The 18,364-nt window shown below is 46.6% G+C and overlaps 1 protein-coding gene across 1 annotated transcript in view; it reads right to left on the bottom strand.

Annotated features, from left to right (window-relative positions):
• The window catches only part of LOC144506787 (estrogen receptor beta-like), a 33,430-nt gene extending 19,667 nt beyond the window's left edge, over positions 1-13,763 (bottom strand). The window contains exon 1 of the mRNA XM_078233147.1: positions 13,553-13,763. The gene's annotated coding sequence lies outside the window, so the exon portion shown is untranslated. The remainder of the gene's footprint in view (positions 1-13,552) is intronic.
• Positions 13,764-18,364: the final 4,601 nt, after the last annotated feature.

The raw sequence follows: 18,364 nt of genomic DNA, 5'->3' as shown, positions 1-18,364 counted from the left end.
AAGTTAAAAAGCAGGAACTCTCGGGTTGTAATCTCAGGATTACTCCCTGTGCCATGTGCTAGTGAGGCTAGGAATAGGAAGATAGTGCAGCTCAACACGTGGCTAAACAGCTGGTGTAGGAGGGAGGGTTTCAGATATCTGGACCATTGGGGTCTCTTCCGGGGGCAGGTGGGACCTGTACAAGAAGGACGGGTTGCATCTAAACTGGAAAGGCATAAATATTCTGGCCGGGAGGTTTGCTAATGTCACATGGAAGGATTTAAACTAGTTTGGCAGGGGGGTGGGAACCAAAGCAAAGGTGAATTAGCTGGAACCAGAGAGTAGGGCCAATAAGCAGGCAGGGTGGGATTGCTAATCAGAGAGGGTCTGGTGGACTGAAGTGCATTTGTTTCAATGTGAGAAGTGTAACAGGTAAGGCAGATGAACTTAGAGCTTGGATTAGAACTAGGAACTATGATGTTGTTGCTATTACAGAGACTTGGTTAAGGGAAGGACAGGATTGGCAGCTTAAAGTTCCAGGATACAGATGTTTCAGGCGGGATAGAGGGGGATGTAAAAGGGGTGGGGTAGTTGCACTGCTGGTTAAGGAGAATATCACAGCTGTACTGTGGGAGGACACCTCAGAGCGCTCATACAGCGAGGCAATATGGGTAGAGCTCAGGAATAGGAAGGGTGTAGTCACAATGTTGGGGGTTTACTATAGGCCACCCAACTGCCAGCGGGAGATAGAGGAACAGATATGTAGGCAGATTTTGGCAAGGTGTAAAAGTAACAGGGCTGTTGTGGTGGGAGATTTTAATTTCCCCGATATTGACTGGGACTCACTTATTGCTAGGGGCATGGATGGGGCAGAGGTTGTAAGGAGCATCCAGGAGGGCTTCTTGAAACAGTATGTAGATAGTCCAACTAGGGAAGGGGCCATACTGGACCTGGTATAGGGGAATGAGCCCAGCCAGGTGGTCGATGTTTCAGTAGGGGAGCAGTTCGGGAACAGTGACCACAATTCAGTAAGCTTTAAGGTACTGATGGATAAAGATAAGTGTAGTCCTCAAGTTAAGGTGCTAAATTGGGGGAAGGCTAATTACAACAATATTAGGCAGGAACTGAAGAATGTAGATTGGGGGCAGATGTTTGAGGGCAAATCAACATCTGGCATGTGGGAGGCTTTCAAGTGTAAGTTGATAGGGATTCAGGACCGGCACATTCCTGTAAGGATGAAGGATAAGTATGGCAAGTTTTGGGAACCTTGGATAATGAGAGATATTGTGAGCCGAGTCAAAGAGAAAAAGGAAGCATTTGTCAAAGCTAGGAGGCTGGGAACACACGAAGCAAGTGTGGAATACAAGGAAAATAGAAAGAAACTTAAGCACGGAGTAAGAAGAGCTAAAAGGGGTCATGAAAAATCATTGGCCAGCAGGATTAAGGAAGATCCCAAGACTTTTTACACATATATAAAGAGCAAGAGGGTAGCCAGGGAGAGGGTTCGCCCACTCAAGGACAAGGGAGAGAATCTATGCATGGAGCCAGAGGAAATAGGCGAGGTATTAAATGAGTACTTTGCGTCAGAATTCACCAAAGAGAAGGACTTGGTGGATGATGAGTCTGGAAAAGGATGTATAGATAGTTTGAGTCATGTTGAGATCAAAAAAGAGGAGGTATTGGGGTTCTTGAGAAACATCAAGGTAGACAAGTCCCCAGGGCCTGATGGGATATACCCCAGAATACTGAGAGAGGCAAGGGAGGAAATTGCTGGGGCCTTGAGAGAAATCTTTGTATCCTCACTGGCTACAGGGGAGGTCCCAGAGGATTGGACAATAGCCAATGTTGTTCCTTTGTTTAAAAAGGGTAGCAAGGATAATCCAGGTAATGACAGGCCGGTAAGCCTTACATCAGTGGTAGGGAAATTATTGGAGAGGATTCTTCGAGACAGGATTTATTCCCACTTGGAAATAAGTGGACGTATTAGTGAGAGGCAACATGGTTTTGTGAAGGGGAGATCGTGTCTCACGAACTTGATCGGGTTTTTTGAGGAAGTGACGAAGATGATTGATGAGGGTAGGGCAGTGGATGTTGTCTACATGGACTTCAGTAAGGCCTTTGACAAGGTCCCTCATGGCAGGCTGGTGCAGAAGGTGAAGTCGCATGGGATCAGAGGTGAGCTGGCAAGGTGGATACAAAACTGGCTCGGTCAAAGAAGGTGCAACGGCCTCAGTGCTCAGCGCCAACAACTGCCAGTTTCCAGATGCAATTTTACAACTTATCCGCTTCATCCTGGACCACAATATCTTCACCTTCAACAACCAGTTCTTCATCCAGACACACGGAACAGCCATGGGGACCAAATTCGCACCTCAATATGCCAACATCTTCATGCACAGGTTCGAACAAGACTTCTTCACCGCACGGGACCTTCAACCGATGCTATACACTAGATACATCGATGACATTTTCTTCCTTTGGACTCATGGTGAACAATCACTGAAACAACTCTATGATGACATCAACAAGTTCCATCCCACCATCAGACTCACCATAGACTACTGTCCGGAAACGGTTGCATTCTTGGACACTCGCATCTCCATTAAGGACGGTCACCTCAGCACCTCACTGTACCGCAAGCCCACGGATAACCTCACGATGCTCCACTTCTCCAGCTTCCACCCTAAACACGTTAAAGAAGCCATCCCCTACGGACAAGCCCTCCGTATACACAGGATCTGCTCGGATGAGGAGGATCGCAACAGACACCTCCAGACGCTGAAAGATGCCCTCATAAGAACAGGATATGGCGCTCGACTCATTGATCAACAGTTCCAACGCGCCACAGCGAAAAACCGCACCGACCTCCTCAGAAGACAAACACGGGACACAGTGGACAGAGTATCCTTCGTCGTCCAGTACTTCCCCGGAGCGGAGAAGCTACGGCATCTCCTCCGCAGCCTTCAACATGTCATTGATGAAGATGAACATCTTGCCAAGGCCATCCCCACACCCCCACTTCTTGCCTTCAAACAACCGCACAACCTCAAACAGACCATTGTCCGCAGCAAACTACCCAGCCTTCAGGAGAACAGTGACCACGACACCACACAACCCTGCCACAGCAACCTCTGCAAGACGTGCCGGATCATCGACACAGATGCCATCATCTCACGTGAGAACACCATCCACCAGGTACACGGTACATACTCTTGCAACTCGGTCAACGTTGTCTACCTGATACGCTGCAAGAAAGGATGTCCCGAGGCATGGTACATTGGGGAAACTATGCAGACGCTGCGACAACGGATGAATGAACACCGCTCGACAATCACCAGGCAAGACTGTTCTCTTCCTGTTGGGGAGCACTTCAGCGGTCACGGGCATTCGGCCTCTGATATTCGGGTAAGCGTTCTCCAAGGCGGCCTTCGCGACACACGACGGCGCAGAGTCGCTGAGCAGAAACTGATAACCAAGTTCCGCACACACGAGGACGGCCTCAACCGGGATATTGGGTTCATGTCACACTATTTGTAACCCCCACAGAGTTTCACTGGCTGTCTTGTCTGGAGACAATACACATCTTTTTAGCCTGTCTTGATGCTCTCTCCACTCACGTTGTTTTGTTTCTTAAAGACTTGATTAGTTGTAAGTATTCGCATTCCAACCATTATTCATGTAAATTGAGTTTGTGTCTTTATATGCTCTGTTTGTGAACAGAATTCCCACTCACCTGAAGAAGGGGCTTGCAGCTCCGAAAGCTTGTGTGGCTTTTGCTACCAAATAAACCTGTTGGACTTTAACCTGGTGTTGTTAAACTTCTTACTCGGTCAAAGAAGACAGAGGGTAGCAGTGGAAGGATGCGTTTCTGAATGGAGGGCTGTGACAAGTGGTGTTCCTCAGGGATCAGTGCTGGGACCTTTGTTGTTTGTAATATATATAAATGATTTGGAGGAAAATGTAACTGGATTGATTAGTAAGTTTGCGGACGACACAAAGGTTGGTGGATTTGCAAGAGGGTAGCCAGGGAGAGGGTTGGCCCACTCAAGGACAAGGGAGGGAATCTATGTGTGGAGCCAGAGGAAATGGGTGAGGTATTAAATGAGTACTTTGCGTCAGAATTCACCAAAGAGATGAGGACCATCAGAGGATACAGCAGGATATAGATCAGTTGGAGACTTGGGCGGAGAGATGGCAGATGGAGTTTAATCCGGACAAATGTGAGGTAATGCATTTTGGAAGGTCTAATACAGATAGGAAATATACAGTAAATGGCAGAACCCTTAGGAGTATTGATAGGCAAAGGATCTGGGTGTACAGGTACACAGGTCACAGAAAGTAGCAATGCAGGTGGAGAAGGTAGTCAAGAAGGCATACAGCATGCTTGCCTTCATCGGCCGGGGTATTGAGTTTAAAAATTGGCAAGTCATGTTGCTGCTTTATAGAACCTTAGTTAGGCCGCACTTGGAATATAGTGTTCAATTCTGGTCGCCACACTACCAGAAGGATGTGGAGGCTTTGGAGAGGGTACAGAAAAGATTTACCAGGATGTTGCCTGGTATGGAGGGCATTAGCAATGAGGAGAGGTTGGAGAAACTTGGTTTGTTCTCACTGGAGCGACGGAGGTTGAGGGGAGACCTGATAGAAGTCTACAAGATTATGAGACGCATGGACAGAGTGGATAGTCAGAAGCTTTTTCCCAGGGTGGAAGAGTCAATTACTAGGGGGCATAGGTTTAAGGTGCGAGGGGCAAGTTTTAAAAGAGATGTACGAGGCAGATTTTTTACACAGAGAGTGGTGGGTGCCGGGAGCTCGTTGCTGGGGGAGGTAGTGGAAGTGGATACGGTAGTGACTTTTAAAGGGCATCTTGACAAGTACATGAATAGGGTGGGAATAGAGGGATATGGTCCCCGGAAGGGTAGGGGTTTTAGTTCAGTTGGGCAGCATGGTTGGTGCAGGCTTGGAGGGTCGAAGGGCCTGTTCCTGCGCTGTAATTTTCTTTGTTCTTTGTTCTTTAGTTGGCAGCTGTTCATCACATCTGGGAGCTGAAACCCTGGCGAAAGTGGAGAGTTTGCCCAACATTGCAAACTTTTACTCAGGCTTGTGAGCAACGTGTGTTCACGGAGAGGGGGGGTGGAGGGGCGGGGGGGCGGGGGGGGGGGGACGGTGCGTTTGGGGTGAAACTATTTTTGAAAATTATTTCAACCAAAAACCAGGGTGGCACAGTGGTTAGCACTGCTGCCTCACAGCGCCAGGGACTCGGGTTTGATTCCCGGCTTGGGTCACTGTCTGTGCGGAGTTTGCACGTTCTCCCCGTGTCTGCGTGGGTTTCCTCCGGGTGCTCCGGTTTCCTCCCACAGTCCGAAAGACGTGCTGGTTAGGGTGCAGTGACCCGAACAGGCACCGGAATGTGGCGACTGGGGAATTTTCACAGTAACCAATTGTGGATATGTGTGGGGGTCACAGGGTAGTTGTCATGGGGGACTTTAACTTTCCAAATATTGATTGGAACCTTTGTAGGTCAAATTTGGAGGGTAGGTCTTATGAGGAAAGGTTGAGGGAGCTAGGGCTGTTCTCTCTGGAGCGGAGGAGGCTGAGGGGAGACTTGATAGAGGTTTATAAAATGATGAAGGGGATAGATAGAGTGAACATTCAAAGACTATTTCCTCGGGTGGATGGAGCTATTACAAGGGGGCATAACTATAGGGTTCGTGGTGGGAGATACAGGAAGGATATCAGAGGTAGGTTCTTTACGCAGAGAGTGGTTGGGGTGTGGAATGGACTGCCTGCAGTGAGAGTGGAGTCAGACACTTTAGGAACATTTAAGCGGTTATTGGATTGGCACATGGAGCACACCAGGATGATAGGGAGTGGGATAGCTTGATCTTGGTTTCAAATAAAGCTCGGCACAACATCGTGGGCCGAAGGGCCTGTTCTGTGCTGTACTGTTCTATGTCTATGTTCTATGTTCTATGTAACTTCATTGCAGTGTTAATTTAAGCCTATCTGTAACACTAATAAATAAACTTGAATTTTTTTTTGTCGTTACAGTATTACCTATAAGTAAACAACTGGTTCATTCCAGGGTACCGAGAAAAGGGGTCCAATCTCACTGCCCAATATCCCAGGCCAATGGAAATTTTTCCAAAATGACAAATGCAAATACCTGCCCAGAAATCTGTGAAAAAATTCTCACCCCATCAATTACAAACACAGTCATGGCTTAATCCAAAAGTCAGGTCTGAGCTGCCAGGAGAAACATTAGCCTGGGATGCATTTCAGATTGTTTTCTTTTACAGTAACACCCGTTGAGTTTTGGAATCTGATTAATCAAATTACAGTTCGACGTGAAACAGATCCAGCAATCCAGTGGGGAATTTGCTGATGGGATTTGTCTGGCAGGGTTTGCATGAGTGGCACAGTGGCTAAAACCAGGATTCCAGCAAACAGGAGTTCAAATCTCACTGCTGGCACTCACGGTCGCTTGGGAAATAAGAACAATCGCTGCCATTGCTGTACCAAGCCAATCGATTCAATAATCCTCCTTCAGAGACATGAACTAGCATCCTCCCTCCAGTCTGGGCCTATCTGTGACTCCATTATTTTAATAAAACCCAATAAATTAAATCAAATAAACTGGGGAGAGATTAAAAAGGGGCAACCCCTTAAAGGGGTACTGCCTTCACCAAAAAACAAATTAAACTTAAAACATCAAACTAAATGTGATGAAGGGGCTCAATAAGGCACCCCAGTCCCCACAGTGTCCACCATGGTGGGCCCAAATGTGATTCCAGCCCTACAACAACTACTAAAAGGTGAAGTCACCATCGTCCCAGATGACCATAGGCTGTTCTGCCCTTTGAGAGGGAGAGCTGACTGGTGGCGATTTAACCTGAGGGTCAGCACACTTCAGGCGAGGGGCAAGGTTGAGAAGGCGGGGCCTTCGTGAATAACCTCAGCCTGTACAGGAATTGAACCCGCCGCTGTCAGCATCGCTCACCAGATGTCCAGCCAACTGAGCTAAACTGACCCCCAACTATTAAATGCCTCTGAAACAGGTGAGGAATACACTCTGTTTCCAATCTGGAGCCACTGCTGAGGGTGCAACGAGACCCACCAGCACCTCCTCAGGGCAGCCAGGGATGGGCAATGGGTGCCAGCCTTGTTGGGATAGTCACACCCAAAAGCAATGAGAACTTCCCAAAGAACACAGAGTTCTTTCTTTGGTTAAATCCTTTATTCCAACATAGGATGGTTACAGCACAGGAGGCCATTCAGCCCGTTGCTTTGCTGTCACCCCCGCTACCATTGTGTCTTAGTTCAGACTCCCTCACTGGGACATCTGCCATTTCGGGACGGGGAGGGATGTGTTCAGTGGGCTGCCTCATGATTGGCTGGACACAGTTTAGCAATGTCCAATCCCAGTTGTGCCCAGTCTCAAATTATATCAAACAATAAATTCCATTGACGCACAGCCTCAACAGAAAAATATACAGTTATCCATTTTGGTTCAAAAACAGAACTACAGAATATTTCTGAAATGGGGAGAGATTGGGAAATGTTGATTTGCAGAAGGACCTGGGTGTCTTTGTTCATGAATCACTTAAACTAACATACAGGCGCAGCAAGCAATTAGGAAGGCAAATGATGCGTTGGCTTTTATTGCAAGAGGATTTGAGTCCAGGAGTAAATGTGTCTTGCTGAAATTGTACACAGCCTTGGTGAGACTGCACCTCGAGATTCATGTACCATTTTGGTCTCTTTCCCAAGGAAGGATATATTTGGCATAGTCAGAGAGTGCCACAAAGGTTCACCAGACTGATGCCTGGGGTAGCTAGATTGTCCTATCAGGAGAGATTGAGGAGGTTGGGCCTGTTTTCACGGGAGTTTAGGAGATCGAATGGTGATCTCATTGAATTGTAGAAAATTCTGACAGATCGCGACAGGGGATGGAAGAGAGTGTCGACAACCAGGGGACAGCCTCAGAGTAAAGGGCAGGCCATTTTGGACAGCGATGAGGAGGAATCTCTTCACTCAGAGGGTGGTGAATCCTTGGAGTTCTCTGTCCCAGAGGACCATCGCGGTTCAGTCATTGAGTATGTTAAAAAGAGAGATTGATAGTTTTCTAAAGGTTAAAAATATCAAGGCATGCAGGGATAGTGCAGGAAAATGGCATCAAGGCAAAGGATTAGCCATGATCTCATGGAATGGTGGAGCAGGCTTGAGGGGCTGAATGGCCTACATCTGTCCTATTTCCTTTGTTCCTTTAAAGTATTAAACTTTTCCCAGGTGTGTTATCAAACAAAGTCTGACAGCCAGTCACAAAAGGAGAGATTAGATCAGATGACCAGGAAGAAAGGGAGGTAGAGAGGCAGAGAGCGATAGGGTGGGAATTCTGTGGCTGTACCGACACCACAGGGACCGCGAGAAGGCAGCTCACCACCACCTTCTCAAAGGCAATTAGGGACAGTCAATAAATGCTGGCCGAGCCAGCGATGCCCATGTCTCATAAATGAATTTTTAATCAGGGTTAAGTTAGGTTCCTCCGACACAGAAAAGAAATCCAACACTGTATGTACTTAAAAACTTTATCCTTATTATAATTTTGTTATTTCTAAACTGGACTCTCTCTCCAAAACAAAATAATTGGTGTAGTCTCACCAAGGATCTATACAAGAATGATCCCTGGAATGAGGAGCTTGTCGTATGAGGAACGGTTGAGGACTCTGGGTCTGTACTCGGAGTTTAGAAGGATGAGGGGGGATCTTATTGAAACTTACAGGATACTGCGAGGCCTGGATAGAGTGGACGTGGAGAGGGTGTTTCTACTAGTAGGAAAAACTAGAACCAGAGGACACAACCTCAGACTAAAGGGACGATCCTTTAAAACAGAGATGAGGAGGAATTTCTTCAGCCAGAGAGTGGTGAATCTGTGGAATGCTTTGCCGCAAAAGGCTGCGGAGACCAGGTCACTGAGTGTCTTTAAGACAGAGATAGATAGGTTCTTGATTAATAAGGGGTCCGTGGTTATGGGGAAAAGGGAGGAGAATGGGGATGAGTTAAATATCAGCCATGATTGAATGGTGGAGTAGACTCAATGGGCCGAGTGGCCTAATTCTGCTCCTATGTCTTATGGTCTAATTCTCTCCTCAGTTTCAGGAATGTCACAACACCTAGGATCTACTAACAGGCAACCGGGCACTGACTGTTCAGACCAAGTTCAGAGGGAGGTACAGGAATGGCATTTGATAAGCCAACCTTGCTACCAGAGTCAATCGGTCTATTGAGGTAGCGGGTTCCCAAACTCCAGACCTCCTACACAAATGGCAGCCATTTCAACCCATAATGGCTGAGAAGTTATCAGTGCTGAAAACAGGGCCAATTCCAGACACAGGATAAATCTTCATTTTGAAGTCATTGTGGAGGAGGAAGGTCACATGACCCAAGACTCCAGCCCCTTGAAACATTTCACTATCACATTTCTGAGCTGCAGACCTAACTTGCTATTTTACCCTCTGGTTGGTAAATCACAATGAAGACAGCTCTGCCCCGTGGAGATAATCGGCCCATCGGACTTCCCTCTGTAGAAAGACTCTGTACCATTGCCTACCCAACTGACACAATCCCGGTCTGCCTATTTCATCCTGTGACATCAACACAACCTGAAAAGTGAACGTTACAACTGTGATGTTGGCGTCCCTTTCAGAAAGGGTTTTTTTAAAAACATGATTTCTTATTTCACACAGTTTCAGTGATGTCATTGTTGCTGGGCTGCCTACAATGAGTCCTTTTATTGCTACTTCAATTGCTTAAATGGAGTTGTTTATGTTAACTCTGGGATGAGTTTTACCGTCCTGCATTATTAGGAGAAAAGGTCATGAGTTTTTGGACAGTTTTTTTTCTTTCCAGTGAGTTTAAGGTTTCAGTTTTGAGAATTCTGAGGCAGCAGTATGGTTTTAGTTTTAGCAGGGGCATCAAGCAAGAAAGAAGCTGAAATCTCTCTCTCTCTCTCTGTCTCTGTCTCCCTGTTCTATTTGGAAATTCTGCTGGTTATCCCAAGGCAATGTTTTCATTCCAGGAAGAAAGTGCAGGCTTCGAAAAGACTCAATTCCAGTCAAGTGAGATTTTAATCTACGCTGTGTTCAGCCTGGGGGAAAGGGTTTTGTGATTTATTGGAACAGCTTTAATATTAAATTAAGGGTTAATACATTATTTTGTTTTCTTTCTGTTTTTTTGTTTGTAATTGTTAAAAGTTCTTGCTAATTTTCTTTCTATACATGTTACCTATATTCTTAAATAATATTTGTTTGTGTAAAAGCTCCCTAGTGGGTCATTTGAATCATACCTGAAGTGAAACCTATCATGCTTATCCTAGCCAAATTCAAGATGCAAAACTTATAGTACGGGTAGTCTCCACAAAGCAATTTGGAGTTTCTAACCTGACCCATGACACAACTACGGCCTCCGACCAGCTGACCATCAAATGCCAACATGTTAAAATTCTGATTGGACACTGACTTTGCAACTCTGGAACTCACATGAACCAATATTTGCTTTTTCTGTGCTGCTTATCCTAGTCAAAACCTCCTATTGAGTGGCACGGCGGCACAGTGGTTAGCACTGCTGCCTCACAGCGCCAGGGACCTGGGTTCGATTCCAGGCTTGGGTCATTGTCTGTGTAGAGTCTGCACATTCTCCCCATGTCTGCGTGGGTTTCCTCCGGGTGCTCTGGTTTCCTCCCACAGTCTGAAAGGCGGGCTGGTTAGGATGCATTGTCCCGAACAGGCGCCGGAGTGTGGTGACTAGGGGAATTTCACAGTAACTTCATTGCAGTGTTAATGTAAGCCTTACTTGTGACTAATAAATAAACTTTAACTTTCTTTATCCTCCTGTTACTGTGCGAATGAAGACCGGGGAGTTGCTAACACAGCTTTTCACAGGTTTTGAATTTATGAAATAAAAGAAATCTAACTCGAGTGTGCTGAGATTATTAACAAAATTGGATCGGAAAGCCCAGGGGGTTGGGAAAAAATACATCACCACTTATTTTTCAAAATAAAATATTTCAAAACCCTTCTGTTTAATGGCAGACAGTAAGAGAAATATCAGTCCCCTTAGAACTGATCGCCCTCCTGTCCATAACAATTAACTCAGTGAGGCTTCATGTGATAGTCCCGATGGGGCCTGTTTACAATTCTCTTCTACTCCTCTTGAACCCCGTGTTACGCTCTACTCCTCCTGAACCCTGCGTTACGCTCTATCCCACATTACCCCATCTTTGTGCTCACCACCCTGTCTGTAACTGAGATTCATTGGATTTTTAAAAGGCATTTGATAAGGTGCCACATGAAAGGTTACTATACAGAGGAGCTCCTAGTGTTGGAGGTAATATTCTGGCATAGATAAAGGATTGGCTAGCTAACAGGAAGCAGTGAGTAGTGATAAGGGTCTTCCTCAGGTTGGAGGGCAGTAACCAGTGGAGTGCCACAGGGATCAGTGCTGGGACTGCAGCTCCTCACAATATCGATCAATGATTTGTGGGGAGGGACAGATAACGTGGCCAAATTTGCAGATGATACAAAGGTGGGAGGGAAGACAGGTTATAGGAAAGATATAAATAGTTTACAGACACTGACAGGGCAGAAAATTGGCAAATGGAATTCAATGTGAGAAAATGTGAGATTGGTCATTTTGGGAGAGAGGATGAGAAGGCGGATTATTATTTAAATGGAGAGAGACTGCAGAAAGCTGGAGCACAAAGGGAGTTGGGGTGGAGGGTGATGGGGGGGGGGGGATCTTGTTCATGAACCCAGAAACTGAGCACAGGGGCCAGAAGGGAAGGTAGATGGAATGTTGGCTTTTATTTCAAGGGGGCTGCAGTGTAAAAGTAAAGAGGTGTTGCTGCAACTGCACAAGGTACGAGTGAGGCCACATTTAGAACGCTGTGTACCGTTTTGGTGCCCTATTTAAGGGATGATATATGATCACTGGAGGCAGCACAGAGGAGGTTTACTAGAATGATCCCGGGAATGGAGGGACTGCCGTATGAGGAAAGATTAAACAGATGGGGTCTGTACTCCTTGGAGTTCAGAGGAATGGGAGGTGATATGATTGAAACACAGAAGATTCTTAGGGGTTAAGACAGGGTTAATGTTGGGAGGATGTTTCCACTCGTGGGAGTGTGTAGGACCAGAGGCAGAGTCACAGAATAAGGGGGGCTCATTGAAGACAGATTTGAGGAAGAATTTCTTCTCTCGGAGAGTGGTGAATCTTTGGAATTCTTTACCCCAGGAAGCTGTGGAGACCGAGTCCTTTCCAAGGCTGAGATGGATAGGTTTTTCATCAGTCGGGGAATTCGGGTTATGGAGAAGAGACAGGAAAGTGAACTTAGCGAATGTTAGATCAGCCATGATCTTATTAAATGGCGGAGCAGGCTCGAAGGGCTGAATGGCCTACGGTCGTATTATCTCAAACTCACTCTTCCCGAGATGTGAAAATTCCTTTCCTCCCTCTGAATGCAACATTCCACAAGGAACAAAACAAATTGCATTTCGGAAGCACCATTCACACATTCAGGACATCCCAAAGTACCTCAGTACAAGGATGTATTATTGAAGTGTAGTCACTGTTGTAGCGTCGGAATCACAGGGGCCAAATAGCACAGAAAAGACCCAATTCATAGTTTTAGTGATGTTAACCGGGGGATGAATCTTTCTCTGCCTCCGGGGAACACGTACAAATCGTGGCTGCATGCACCCAATGGTACAGACAGAGGCCTCAGTTTAATATCTCATTTAAAGGATGTTTCCAACAGTGCAGCATTCCCTCAGTATCGCAGAGTGCGCCAATCTGGATTTTTGTGCTCTGGTCTCTGGGGAAGGGGCTTGAACTCATTCAGAGGCAAGAGTGTTATCCATGGAACCACAGGTAATCCAGTTAAATCACAGGCCTGGCATCACTATTGCAATTCCTTCACTTGCTTCACTTTCTCTCCCTATGTTTACAAGTCCTCAGCTGCCCTTCACTTTGAACTTTGGACCACGCTGAACAGGATAGCGGCCGATGAAGTTTCGATTCTTAACCAGCTTTCTCAACACAGATTAACCAGAAACAAATCACAAACATCAAACCCAATCTGCCCACAGTCACCCAAAAAGCAGCCTGCTACACTCTGCTCCTTCATGTTATCCACACTCACCCTAAGACTCTCCAAAAACTCCACCCTGCAACCAACGACAGCTCGGAGAAACAATTCTCAGAGAGGTCAGAAGCCAAAGTTTAACGTCCTGACAATAGGGTGTGTGTTATCATTGAGAGGCTTGTACTGAGGGTGAAGAGGAGAAGGAAGAGAGTTCAAACTGAGCCTCACTCTGAGGGTGAGTATGTAACAGAGTGAGTGTTACAGAGAGGGCGGAGGGTCTAACAGCGAGATTGGTATATATCACAGTATGATGCTGGGAAATCAGCTTTCTCACAGAGAGTGGGACAGAAATAACTGAGTGTTATGGAGATTGCTTTATCCCAGTGTATAAAACATTGGAGAAAGCCCTCCAATAAAAGCTTTCATACCAACCTTGCAGGATTGCTCCGATATCTCCCAATCCATAGCAGCCACTATCTGCCCCACAGGAAACAGTGAGAGGAAGAGGTCAGGAAGATGTGGGCCCAGTGTTTGCAGGTCAGCCTGGGCCCAGCTTGGAGCTGGCAGGCCTGGCAGCTTCCTCAGCCCCCCTCTCTGGGTGCTGGGATCCCCACGCAGAAGTGTGACAAGTTGCAGGAGAGGAATTCCCCAGCAGTGAGCGGAGACTGACTGACAGACAGCAACACAGTGAACAAGGTTCAAAGGTGGCACATTGGCAGCACACAGCCAGTCAAACTCAGTTATCAGTTTGAACTGAGTGGCACAGCTGCTTGCACACAACACTGGGTAAATGATTCACTACTGGCTTGGAGATGAACAGCCAGCCTGAACTCCAGACAAACCAGCTCATCATCCAACACAGATTTCAAAGCATAAACTTGCAACCGCTTTCTGTCTCTAACCGTCACCCATGAATCGAGGTGCAGAGAGGAAGGAACTCATCGCCAAGACAACAGGTCAAAGGTTAGCACCCATGACCAGAGTCTTAAGCACTGAATCCAGGCTGACATACCCAGCGCAGCGCTGAGGGAGTGCCACACTGTCAGAAGCACAGTCTTTCAAATCAGACATTAAACCGAGACTCCCTCTGCTCTCTTGGGGGGGGGGGGGGGGGGGACATGAGGATTCTATTGCCAGAATTGTACCGCCTTTGCCCGCCCTGTTTTCAAGGTGGGCGCAGCTTGCAGAGCGGAATTCTGCATTGGCCTCGGGTGGGATTTTATGAGCTTCACTCGAGCGAGGTCATAAAATCCACGCCCACGGCTCTCCTGTTACATGGAGAGTAGAGTTCATCCCAGGGTCCTGATCCACCACCCCTGCTTCCCACCTCCTCCTCCCGGAGGGGGGGGCTCTTCTTCTCCCCCACCTCCGCCCCCCCCCCCCCCCCCCCCCCCCCCACCCGCACATAGCAAATACTGCAGACAATCTGCACTGAATACAGGAAGTGCTGGAAATGCTCAGGAACATCTGAGGATAACTTGGTTAATGTCACATCGCTGCTTCTTATCTGAGAATTAGTCAACAACCTTCCCAAAAATTACAAAGTGACTATATTCCGGAAGTACCTCAATGTCTGCGAAATGTTTTGGGGAGAAGGTGGCCGAGGGATATGGGAGGATCACTGGAACAGGAGGAGGCCATTCGCTAAGTCCTGCTGCTATTCAGCGGGAGCGTGGCTGATCTATGATCTAACTCCATAAATCAGCAGTGGGCAGCCTGAAGCCCATTTGAGTTCCGAGTGCGGCTCACAGGACATTTTGTTGACCGTTGCCCACACACAGGGTTGCCACATTCCACTGATTCCTGTCCGTGTAGTTTTCTTCCTTCCAGTGTGACTGAAGTGATTCGCACGTAATGCCAGGGCGAGTGAAGTGTGTGCTGATTGCTCACAACATTGAGTGTGAGAGCCAAGCTCTGTGTCCAAAGTGTCAATATTTCTTTTGCTTTTATCGTTTGAAGTTGTTGACAGTTTTAGATTCAGCAATTTCTACCACTCGTTATGAAATATTCAGCGTCCATTAAGTATGTTTAATCTTACTCATGGTACAATGATGCACTTAGACTTCATTACAAACACAAAAGCTATTTATTAATAAGAATGTCTGCACCGTAATACAGCAGCCCCCTGGTTGCCCTTAGTCCCTACATGTCTCTTTTGCCTAAGAAGAAATCATAGAAAGAAATCATAGAAACCCGACAGTGCAGAAGGAGGCCATTCGGCCCATCGAGTCTGCACCGACCACAATCTCACCCAGGCCCTACCCCCACATATTTACCCGCTAATCCCTCTAACCTATGCATCCCAGGACTCTAAGGGGCAATTTTTTTTTTTAACCTGGCCAATCAACCTAACCCGCACATCTTTGGACTGTAGGAGGAAACCGGAGCACCCGGAGGAAACCCACGCAGACACGAGGAGAATGTGCAAACTCCACACAGACAGTGACCCGAGCCGGGAATCGAACCCGGGACCCTGGAGCTGTGAAGCAGCAGTGCTAACCACTGTGCTACCGTGCCGCCCCACAAGAGAGGACACCACCACCCGAAGGTGATTACTCTGTGTCCCAATTGGTCCCCCAAGCCTGGTGACACTTACTCTGCTGTGTTGCCCTGAAAGGGACATTCACCACATCCCTCCCCCTTTAACTCCTTTATAGAATCTTCAATAACAAGTTACTTAAGCCCAAATTCCAACTAAACAAAGAGAACAGAGAACAAAGAAAAGTACAGCACAGGAACAGGCCCTTCGGCCCTCCAAGTCTGTGCCGATCATGATGCCCTAACTAAACAAAAATAAACCTTCTGCCCATACTCAGTCAGTATCCAGATGCCTCTTAAATGTTGTTAATGTGCCTGCTTCCACCACCTCTGGCAACACGTCCCAAGCACCCACCACTCACTGCATGAAAAACCTCCCCCGCAAATCTCCCTTAAACTTTCCCCCTCTCACCTTGAACCTGTGCCTCCTTGTAACTGACACTTCTAACCTGGGAAAAAGCCTCTGACTATCCACCCGGTCTGTGCCTCTCATAATTTTGTAGACCTCTATCAGGTTTCCCCTCAGCCCCTGTCTTTCCAGTGAAAACAATCCTAGTTTATTCAACCTCTCCTCATAGTCAACACCTTCGAGACCAGGCAACATCCTGGTGAACCTTTTTTTGCACTCTTTCCAAAACCTCCACATACATCTGGTAGTGTGGTGACCAGAACAGCATGCAATACTCAAATGCGACCTAATCAAAGTTTTATATCGCTGCAACATGATTTCCCAACTCTTGTACTCAATACCTAGGCTGATGAAGGCAAGTATGCCATATAGCTTCTTAATCACCTTGGCCACCTTTGTTGCCACTTTCAGGGAACTGTAGACCTGCACGCCCAGATCCCTCTGTATGTCAATGTTCCTGAGGGTTCTGCCATTTACAGTATAATTCACACCAAATTTGATCCTCCAAAATGCATCAGCTCACATTTGTCCAGATTAAACTCCATCTGCTAAACTCCATCTGCCACTTCTGCGCCCAAGTCTCCAATCTATCTATATTCTGTTGTATCCTCTGACAATCCTCCACACTATCAGGAACTCCACCAACCTTTGTGTAGCTGAGGAACATCACTAGTTATAGATCTCCAAGCTGGACAATTATAAATCAATTCTATGAGGAGTTTTTCTGTTTTTTGTACAGCGGTGTAATTCTGTACTCTGAGATGCTTCCACAGGATCGACAGAACCGGAGCTGCAATAATGGATACACCTTCTGACACAGGCAGTTCATTGCTACTTGCTTCCAGGAGACATCAGTTATGTCTATAACAGATCGATCAGGCACTTCAGTGCTTACGGGATCAAAAACATTTCTTGATGGCAACACTGACTGCTGGAGCATCTCTCTACTCCTCAAGTGGTCCACACGTTTACAAACAATCCGTCCCTCCATGTCTACTTGGTACAAGAGAGGTCCCGTCTCAGAGGCAATAATTCTGGGGACCTAACTTGATCCACTGGCGAAGTTTCATATTAGGGCACCATGTCATATTGTGTACTTAATCTGGGCTTTTTATTGTTTTCTGTTTCTGGTGCTGAGGCCGTGGGATAAAGTTTCTTCTCTTCCCAGCATTTCAATTCGGCATCTTTTTCATCGAACATTTTATCATCTTGCTCCTTGTGCTTTTCCATTCACGTGACTATTTCAGCAATCTTGTCCTGCCACATAGAACGGGATTTTACAGTCTTGCCCAGAGATTTCCGTTCTGTGAACCTTGTCCGCCCTGACTCCGGAGCGGAAAAATTCCGGCCATAATCTCAGTTTCTTTCTCTGTCTGAATTGCTGATTCCGCTGTCAATTTCGCTGTTTTACCTCTTCAGTTAATTTCTCATTTCCAAGCTTCCTTCTTCAAACTCTTATTCTCCCGAGTCAATTCCTCACTGGATTTGTTCTTATTTTCTAGTTGCTTTTCATGGAATTCAGCTTATTCTGCATTGTCTCCTTAATTTCTCCTTTTTCTTAACTTCATTTTGTAAATCTTTGTAACTTGTTTTAAGTTTGCTGTCAGTCATTTCATCTTGTTGTTTTAATGTTCAATAGTGCCTTGTTCCTTTTCAAGTCTTTAATTTCTATGTTTCTTCCGAGGGGAATCCATCATGTTCTTACTGGACAGATACATTTCACCAATGGAACCTTTATTTCTACTTGTTTAAACTTTAGCCAAACCCTATTGGCATCGTTGTTGGTTGGGGCTGTCTCCGACAAAGTGTTGACTTGTTTCCATCCTGCAATTCTCTCATTATCTTTCATTTGGTTATTTAGTGTCTCTCTTTGTTCAACTCCTGGGGTCTTTCAGTGCTTCCAATGGCCTCCTTCCAGGGTCTTCTTGTGCCCTCTCTTTGAGATCTAGCTTGCCTCCTCTTTTAGCACGGCCAATGCACCCTAACCAGCACATCTTTCAGACTGTGGGAGGAAACTGGAGCACCCGGAGGAAACCCACACAGACATGGGGAGAATGTGCAAACTCTGCACAGTGACCCAAGCTGGGAATCGAACCCAGGTCCTTGGTGCTGTGAGGCAGCAGCGCCAACCACTGTGCCACCGTGCTGCCCACGGTATAGCGGGCAACTCTTTGTTACCTCCTTTGACGTCTCCCATTGCCTCTTCCTTATGCTCATCATTGCTTATATACCATTTTTAAGAGTTGCCCGCTATACCGTGGGCAGCACGGTGGCAAACCTCCCTCCCCCCCACACAC

Source organism: Mustelus asterias, chromosome 18, assembly GCF_964213995.1.
Source record: "Mustelus asterias chromosome 18, sMusAst1.hap1.1, whole genome shotgun sequence".
In the NCBI taxonomy this organism is placed as follows: domain Eukaryota; kingdom Metazoa; phylum Chordata; class Chondrichthyes; order Carcharhiniformes; family Triakidae; genus Mustelus; species Mustelus asterias.
The sequence above is the reverse complement of the archived record's forward strand: the minus strand, read 5'-3'. Positions and strand labels throughout refer to the sequence as shown.